At 45.9% G+C, this 9,386-nt stretch overlaps 1 long non-coding RNA gene across 1 annotated transcript; it reads left to right on the top strand.

Moving 5' to 3' along the window:
- Positions 1–1,108: 1,108 nt before the first annotated feature.
- LOC309452096 lies at positions 1,109–9,114 on the top strand. The gene is made up of 3 exons (XR_014186441.1): positions 1,109–1,421; positions 6,086–8,192; positions 8,906–9,114. It is a non-coding gene; the product is annotated as an uncharacterized lncRNA (long non-coding RNA).
- The last annotated feature ends 272 nt before the right edge of the window (positions 9,115–9,386 follow it).

The raw sequence follows: 9,386 nt of genomic DNA, 5'->3' as shown, positions 1-9,386 counted from the left end.
CCCATCATTTCTCACTGTATCCCTCTGTCCTGCTCCCTGCCCCATCATTTCTCACTGTATCCCTCTGTCCTGCTCCGTGCCCCATCATTTCTCACTGTATCCCTCTGTCCTGCTCCGTGCCCCATCATTTCTCACTGTATCCCTCTGTCCTGCTCCCTGCCCCATCATTTCTCACTGTATCCCTCTGTCCTGCTCCCTGTGCCTGTTCCTGCCCCTCTTCTTTTTCACTCCCTCTCCATCTTGCTGCCCACCCCAGGATTTTTTCCCAATCTCTATCCTGCCCCCAACCCTTATTATTCTTTCTCTCTCCTGCTCCCTCTCTGTCTTTCTGCCTGTCTTCCCTTTCCCTGTTCTTCTTTCTCCATCTCTGTCCAGATTACTGCTCCTTTTCCTTCTCAATGTCTTTCTGTCCTGTTTGTCTTTCTGTCTTCCTTGCCTGTTCCCGGCCCCATCCCCTCTCACTATATCTCCCCTGTCCAGCTGGCTCTGCCTTTTCTTTGTCTTCTCTTCCTCTTTCCTGCTCCTCAGCCCTCTTTTCCTCTTCCTCCAGCTCATTGCTGCATGTTTCCCCTTTCCAGTCTCTTCATTTTGATCTGAACTTTGTTTCTCAGTCCCTTTGTTCTGTTCCCTGCCTTTCTTTTGTCTCTCCATCTGTACATCCCCTCCCTGTCTTTCTCTACCCCCTTCCTGCTTCTCCTTGTAATAAGTAAATGATCAAAATTGTTATTGTTGATCAAATCAAGTGGAACTCAGTTGTATTATGTATGTTGTGTTATATTATGCATATTGTTGTAAGCAATAACTACGCTTGTGCAAGATTGATGATGTTTTGTAGAACTTTGTAATAGTAATTAGGTCAACATCTGGAGGAAACCGAATAACAGAACGCCCGGATGTTGCAGCGGATGACAGAGCACCTGGATAGAGCACCGGATGACAGAGCCCCAGATGGTGCATCAGATAACAAAGCGCGCGGTAGCGCGTGGACATTGTCGACTAGCCAACCAGGAACTAATTCGTCAGGGTGTCCCAGTGCGTGAATGAGTGCATAACAAATATAAGCACACACGAAAAGTTGAGTTGGTGTGCCGTTGGCGGAACCGAGTTCCCCCGGTCACCCAGCGCTGTTTTGCCTAATTACCGCTTGCTTTAAATTTGCTTGCTTAATTAAATTAATTGATTAGCTCAAAAACTCGTCTTCATTTATAACAAATTTTGGTGCCGTGACTCGGATTAAGGACTTCTAGGAGGGCCTTCTAAACTTTGGGGAGGCGCCCCGTCCCGTTTTTAGACGGCCCTGGAGTGGACGAAGGCTCGCCCTGAAACCTTAACCTCCGAACCCTAAATTCAGGTAATTAGGCAAAAGAATAAAAACCCCGTAAATTTTGTGCACAAAGAGCCGGACGAAGACCCGAGGGAGGGTAAGTATAGAAAGTGATTCCGTTCGGTTGGGGTGGGTTTCCTGGAGTGTGCTTGAACGAGACGCCCCCCGCCTTGTGGGGAGGAAGCGAAGCGAGTGTGGACTCTGCCGTAAGGCAGAGCGGGACCTTCTAGTAGTGCGGTTCTCATTGCCCGCGAGGGCGTGAGCCACGAACGAGGGGTGCGTGTGTGTGTGTGAAAGAAGGCACTCCGGAAGATGGGACAGAGGAAGAGCAAGCCCTCTGATCTCATGGGGAAGGGACCCAAGGAGAGGTTTCCAGATATTCCCCGGGATTCCCCAATGGGCTTTATGCTCAAAAATTGGGAAGGTGCATCTTGCACGAGAAATAAGAGTAAAGAGAAAATGGTATATTATTGTATGTATGTCTGGGGTAACCAGCAGATTAGACCAGATCATTTATTTTGGCCAATTTTTGGTTCATTTGAAGATTGGATTTGTCAGGCCCTAAATCTTTATGTAAATGATAAGGAGCCCTTTAATCCTGAAGAGAGCGAGTATGCGCGCTGTTGGCTACCTTCTGCCACTCGCGCTGGGATTTTCGCCTTAGGCGGAAAGAAATCTAGCCGCAAAAAGAGGGTCCCTGAGGAACCTCCACCCCCTCCCCCTCCCTATGATCCCCCGCCAGTAAGAGCGGGAAATGATCAGGAGGGCAGGAATGAGAGTCTGGGACCAGAAACACCAGCAAGGGCCGGGTGCTGACATTAAGTGGCCCCAGCAGCGCCCTAATTGGGACAATCAAAACCCGGAACACAGGGGCCATATGGGAGATCTCCGCACTATAATCGTACAAGGGATTAAAGAATCGGTCCCTCGGGGGCAGAACATAAATAAAAGTTTTTAATGAACAACAAAAGAAAGATGAGACTCCCACAGAATGGTTAGAAAGATTAAGAAAGAGCTTGCAGCTTTACTCCGGGATAGACCCTGCGACACCGGTCGGGCAAGCTCTTCTAAAAACTTAGTTCGTGGCGAAGTCATGGCCGGATATTAGAAAGAAGTTAGAGAAGTTGGAAGACTGGCAAGAGAAAGGGTTGGACGAGTTGCTAAGGGAAGCGCAGAAGGTTTATGTGAGAAGGGAGGAAGAGACCCAGAGGAGACAAGCTAAAATTCTGGTAGCGGCAGTTCGAGAGGGACAGAGGACGGCTCCACAGAAGGGGGGCCACCACGCCTAGGTGGGAACGGGCCGCCTCAGGGGAGCCAAGTCGGACCGAAGGATTTGAGAGAAATAGAATGTTTTTACTGCCAGAGGAAGGGACATATGCGTATGAATTGTAGGAAACGTATACAGGATGAAAAGATGTATCATGTGGAGTAGAGGTGTCAGGGGCTCTATCTGCTGGGGACTTCTAAAACAACAGAGCCCTTGATAAAATTGAAGTTAGGTCCCCAGCGTCAGGAAATAGAATTCCTGGTGGATTCAGGGGCAGAAAGATCTACTGTCCAAACTGTGCCCCGGGGATGCACCCCCTCCTCGGAGAAAATACAAGTAATAGGGGCAAAAGGAGAACCTTTTTTTGTACCCGTAATGAGAGGAGTAGAAATAGAATCCCCATCCCGGACAGGGGTAGGGTCCTTTTTATTAGTACCTGAAGCCGAATATAACCTATTAGGAAGGGATTTAATCGTTGAATTGGGAATTAATTTAGAGGTAAAAGATCAAGAATTGAAGGTAAAACTGTACGCTTTAACAACCGAAGACGAAGCTAAGATCAATCCTGAAGTATGGTACACTCCCGAGTCGGTTGGAAAATTAGATATTCCACCGATCACAGTGACAATAACGGATCCGGAAGTACCAATACGTGTTAAACAATACCCTATATCACAGGATGGGAGACACGGGCTGCAACCGGTAGTTGATCGACTATTACAGCAGGGGTTGCTAGAACCATGCATGTCGCCCCATAATACCCCCATATTGCCCGTAAAGAAATCGGATGGGTCCTATCATCTAGTACAAGACCTCCGTGAAGTAAATAAAAGAACGGTAACTAGATTTCCGGTAGTGGCCAACCCTTATAACCTATTAAGCCAAGTGTCCCCAGAATTGACCTGGTATAGTGTAATAGACCTAAAGGATGCCTTCTGGGCCTGTCCCTTGAGAGAAGAATGTCGGGACTATTTTGCCTTTGAGTGGGAGAACCCTGATACCCATCGGAAGCAACAACTTAGATGGACGGTTCTTCCACAGGGATTTACTGAATCGCCAAACCTCTTTGGGCAGGCCCTAGAACAAGTCCTGGAAGATTTTGAACTGGAACCTGGAGTAGTTTTGGTACAATATGTAGATGACCTATTAATAGCTGGCAAAAGCCAAGACAGTGTGCGAAGCACCAGCATTAAGTTATTAAATTTCTTGAGCCTAAAGGGTTTAAAGGTATCAAAATCTAAACTGCAATTTACTGAGGAAGAAGTAAAATATCTAGGGCACTGGCTGAGTAAAGGGACAAAGAGACTAGATCCAGAGCGAGTAAACGCTATTTTGTCCCTCCAGCCTCCCAAGAATAAAAGGCAAGTGCGACAACTTTTAGGTCTTTTCGGCTACTGTAGACAGTAGATTGGAAATTATAGCAACAAGATTAAGTTCTTATATCAGAAGCTAGTGGGGGAAGGCCTGATGAAATGGAGTACAGAGGATGACGAGCAATTAGAAAACTCAAAAACTGATTTAGTAAATGCCCCAGTACTGAGTCTGGTGGATACCCGGAGGCCTTTCTATCTATTTGTTAACACGGAGGGTGGAACAGCCTTTGGGGTCCTAATGCAAGAATGGGCAGGAAAAAGAAACCCGTGGGGTATTATTCCAAGTTATTAGATCCAGTCAGTTGCGGTTGGCCTACCTGTTTACAGGCTATAGTTGCTACTGCCCTCCTAGTCGAAGAAGCTGGGAAAATAACTATGGGAGGAGAGTTAAAAGTGTACACCCCTCATAATATACGAGGTATTACAGCAGAAAGCTGATAAATGGATTACGGATGCTAAGTTACTGAAATATGAAGGAATCCTGTTGCACTCTCCCAAGTTAGAGCTTGAAACTACTAATTTGCAGAACCCAGCTCAATTTCTGTATGGAGAACCGAGCGAACCCCTTTCCCATGACTGTATCAGGGTAATAGAATATCAAACCAAGATAAGGGAGGATTTAGAGGAAGAGGAGTTGCTATGTGGAGAAAAACTGTTTGTAGATGGATCATCGCGGGTAGTGGACGGAAAAAGGAAATCAGGATACGCCATAATAGAAGGAAACAGCTGGACAACTAAGGAGTCGGGTCCCCTTAGCTCAGGATGGTCGGCGCAGGCTTGTGAGCTGTTCGCAGTATTGAGGGCATTACAATTGTTAAAAGATAAGAGAGGAACAATATTTACGGATTCTAAATATGCATTTGGGGTAGTTCACACGTTCGGAAAAATTTGGGAGGAGAGGGGCCTAATGAATTCTCAAGGTAAGGGATTAATACATGAGACCTTAATAAAGCAAACTTTGGAGGCATTAAGAGGGCCCAAACAAATCGCGGTAGTTTATGTAAAGGGCCATCGGAAGGGAACCTCCACGCAAATCAGAGGGAATAAATTAGCAGATGAGGAAGCTAAGAAAGCTGCGTTACTGGTAATAAAAGCAGTGGAACAAGATCCTGTACAAACTAAGTATGCTATGAGATTTACAAATCAGGAAAAAGGAAAATTGGAACAAATGGGAGTAGTTGAACGAGAAGGAAAGTGGTGGCTACCTGATGAGAGGGAAATGCTCCCGAAAGGAGTAGCTTGGCGAGTTTTGAGAGAGTTTCATAGGCAAACCCATTGGGGAGTACAAGCTCTGGTAGATCAATTCGCTAATAAATACATGACCCTGGGGGTTTATGATCTAGCAAAAAGAATCGTTGGAGAATGTTTAACATGTCAAAGAATAAATAAACAGCGTCTTAGAAAAAGAGTCCCTGGGGGGAGGCAAATAGCCAAAAAAAAAAAAAACCATTCGAAAGGATTCAGGTAGACTTTACGGAGCTACCAAAGGTAGGCAGATATAAATACCTTCTAGTTATGGTAGACCACCTAACTCACTTTGTTGAAGCCTTTCCGGTAGCTCGGGCCACTGCAAGGACAGTAGTAAAAATATTATTAGAGCATATCATACCTAGATATGGGATCATGTTAGCTATCGATTCGGACAGAGGGCCCCATTTCACTTCCAAAATAATTAGAGAAACGTTAGAAGCTCTGGGAACCAGATGGGAGTATCACACTCCTTGGCACCCCCAGAGTTCAAGAAAAGTCGAAAGAATGAACGGAGAAATTAAAAAGCACCTGACCAAATTAATGATAGAAACCAAAATGAACTGGGTGAAGTGCCTCCCCTTAGCCCTCTTGAACATAAGGACACAACCGAGGGCCGATACCGGACTTTCCTCCTTTGAAATGCTATATGGAATGCCCTATGATTTGGAGAAACCAATCGAGCACCCTAAAGTGGAAGAAAAGATGTTACAAGAATATCTTATAGAACTCATGAAAAGGAGGCAAGAACTGTTAAAGCGAAGCCTGGTGGTTCAAAGACCACCTTTAGATATAGCAATACATAGAATTAAACCAGGAGATCAAGTGCTCGTAAAAACCTAGAAAGAATCATCGTTAACCCCTCGCTAGGAGGGACCTTTCCTTGTTTTACTCACCACAGATACCGCAGTCCACACCGCGGAAAGAGGATGGACACACGCTAGCCGAGTGAAAGGTCCTATCCTGCATACAGACTGGGAAGTCGCCGGGAACCCGGACGAGTTAAAGCTGACCTTCAGGAGGAAACAGACACGTGACGTATAGCCGTAGATACTAAGCTTCGTATGGACAACTGTAAGGAATTGCAGAAGTCACATATCGCGTGTCCTGTATGCAAACAATGTGATCCTTGAGTATGTCGTGTGTGTAGCGGGTGCGGGATACAGCAGTGGGAAAAGTTTCCTTATGTTGAACGATGGTGTGATGAGTGTTTGGGAAAAACCATAAATACTGTGGAAATATTAAGAATTACTGGACGGGAAAATTGGCCTAGATACGGACATTATAGAAGAGATTGGTACAAAACTGTTGCATAGTTAGGAGAGGAACTTATAGTTAAGAACATAGAGTGTAGTAAAAATATTCAGTACTTTCTGTATGACCCGTAAGTCCAGACATTTGGGAAATAACCAAAAGGAAGTGTAAAGAAGCGTGTTGGTAAGAAAAGATACAGGAAGTGTTCCAAACCCTGCGAGGATTCGGGACAGTGGCCGAAACCTTGTATTCGAAAATAGCCCTATTGGGTTGAGTATTGGAAAGTGGGTTGTGGCAGAACAAGGAGAGAATTCAGGAGGCAGTCCCCTGAAGACTACAACTGCTGCCGAGAAGATAACCTACCCGGCTATTCTGAAGCAACAGAATAGGCCCAGGGTAAGGCAGAGGGGTATCCTTGTGGGGTTTGGCAAGTGCCTCCAAAAACTTCTAAAATAAAGCAGCTCCATTAAGCAAACAACCCTCAACAAAATGAACCTCCACTGGCTGATTTTCAGCCAGCCAGGGGCTGGGTCGCTCTCCCTAATCCTCCTTACCTTACTGGTAATAATAGCAATAAATCAAGAGAGTTCCCACCAACCTTTTAAATGGACCCTCTATCGATGGGAGGACCAAACGATAATACAACAACAGACCACATCAGGGTCACCCTCTTTTACTCCAACCTTATGCCAACTAGTTCAAGTTGAGCCATGCCTTAACAAAATAGAGTTTTATATGTGCCCTAGCACAGGGCCCTCATATTGTAATACCCCAGGACACTATTACCGCGCTTACTGGGGGTGTGAAACAATTGCCTCAAACTGGCCAATTCCTGCAGCAAATACTAATAAGTTTTTAAAGGTCGGATGGGGACCTGCAGGAGTATGCACCTATTCAGTGTCTTTGGGAAAAGCAGAAAAGAGAGATAACTATGCAACATGTAACTGGGATAGGGACTTGTATAGGTAAAGTACCAAATTCCAAGAGGTCACTTTGTGGGAATATCATACCGAGCCTTAATGAAACCACAGGATATGTTATTCCCCCGAATGGAACAAAATGCATATGTTCCAGGACGGAACTTACTCCATGTGTGTCTTCAAAGGTGTTTAACAGTTCCCGAGAGTATTGCATGTCAGTTACCATTATTCCAAAGATATTATATCATCCAGAAGATGTGATGTATCCTAAATCCGACTTATTGGACTAATTAAAGCCGTGTAGAGCAGGTACACCTTATGCTGCTACAGAAACATAGTACTGATAAAGAAGCTGAAATTACCTTACTAGCCCGAGAAGCGGTAACTCGATTTGATCAACAAATAAATGAGTAAAAAGGAAAGGGGGGATTGTAATAAGTAAATGATCAAAATTGTTATTGTTGATCAAATCAAGTGGAACTCAGTTGTATTATGTATGTTGTGTTATATTATGCATATTGTTGTAAGCAATAACTACGCTTGTGCAAGATTGATGATGTTTTGTAGAACTTTGTAATAGTAATTAGGTCAACATCTGGAGGAAACCGAATAACAGAACGCCCGGATGTTGCAGCGGATGACAGAGCACCTGGATAGTGCACCGGATGACAGAGCCCCAGATGGTGCATCAGATAACAAAGCGCCCGGTAGCGCGTGGACATTGTCGACTAGCCAACCAGGAACTAATTCGTCAGGGTGTCCCAGTGCGTGAATGAGTGCATAACAAATATAAGCACACACGAAAAGTTGAGTTGGTGTGCCGTTGGCGGAACCGAGTTCCCCCGGTCACCCAGCGCTGTTTTGCCTAATTACCGCTTGCTTTAAATTTGCTTGCTTAATTAAATTAATTGATTAGCTCAAAAACTCGTCTTCATTTATAACATCCTCCTCCCCCCTCCCCATCCCTCTGTCCTGCTCCTCAGCACTGCTGTTTCTTCCTCCCTGTCTCATCAGCTCCTTGTTCCTTTCTGCCTTGATCTCTCCATCTCTCCATCCTTGTCCCTGTGTGTTTCTTTCTCTCTGGGCTCCTCTGTCTTCTCTCTTGTCTCATTTGTCTCTCTCTAGTCCTCTGTCCTTCTCCCCAGCAGCTTCAACGGAATGACCAGGTGTCCGTGCACTCTGGTGTTTCCTCATCCCTGCCCTGGGGAAGATCTGTGTCTGTAGGGCTGGGGATCATTTAGGAGCTGGTCTCCTTGTGCAGACGGCAGAGCTGGGTGCAGCTACAGCAGAGGTTGTTCTCAGCTGCTGCTTATGCAGCTTGTTGGAAGAGCGGCTGTGGTTCTTCTTTGGAAGGGAGGTTTCTTGTTCTGTGCTTACTGCTCCTCGGGACCCTGCACAGGATGGTGTTGGGGTCTGCAGGGACGGGTGGGACCTGCTGTGGTTCCTGGTGAATGTGAACTGAACTTGTCCTGATGGCCTCGAATGAAACCAGACTGACTGTAGGTGGTTTTCTTCCCAGATCCCGTTCCAACCTCCGTGCTCAGTGCTAAAGAACAAGAGACCTTGTGCTCTTTTCCAGACGTCAGTGGCTGCGAATCAGCTGAGAACATCCTGCCTTAGGTAACGGGCAGGTGGTCTGTGATCAGGGCTGTGGACTTGAATGGCCGTGCTTTCATGAACGTTTCCTGGTCTTGCCGTTTCAAAGCCCTTCCTTCTCCTGGAAATTTAAGACGGCATTTCTTATTCTGAGGTTCAGACAGGAGTTGGACTTACTGTTGAACGGCTGATATAATGTGCTCCCTGAGGAGCACATCTTGCTGTTTTGTTGTTGTTTTCCAACACCGTCTGAACTTTGGTCAGCAAGAGGAAGAGTGGTTGACAGAGTCTGTTATCTGAGAGCAACATGTTCCTGTACCTTTCCCGTCGTTGTGTGGTGAAGGATTCCTTCCCTTGCAGAGAGGACTGCGAGACCAGCTCCTGTCAGGTGGGACTTTGCCTCC

Source organism: Streptopelia decaocto (genome assembly GCF_964273445.1).
Source record: "Streptopelia decaocto genome assembly, contig: HAP1_SCAFFOLD_1185, whole genome shotgun sequence".
Taxonomy (NCBI): Eukaryota; Metazoa; Chordata; class Aves; order Columbiformes; family Columbidae; genus Streptopelia; species Streptopelia decaocto.
This window is presented reverse-complemented; position numbering and strand designations above follow the sequence as displayed.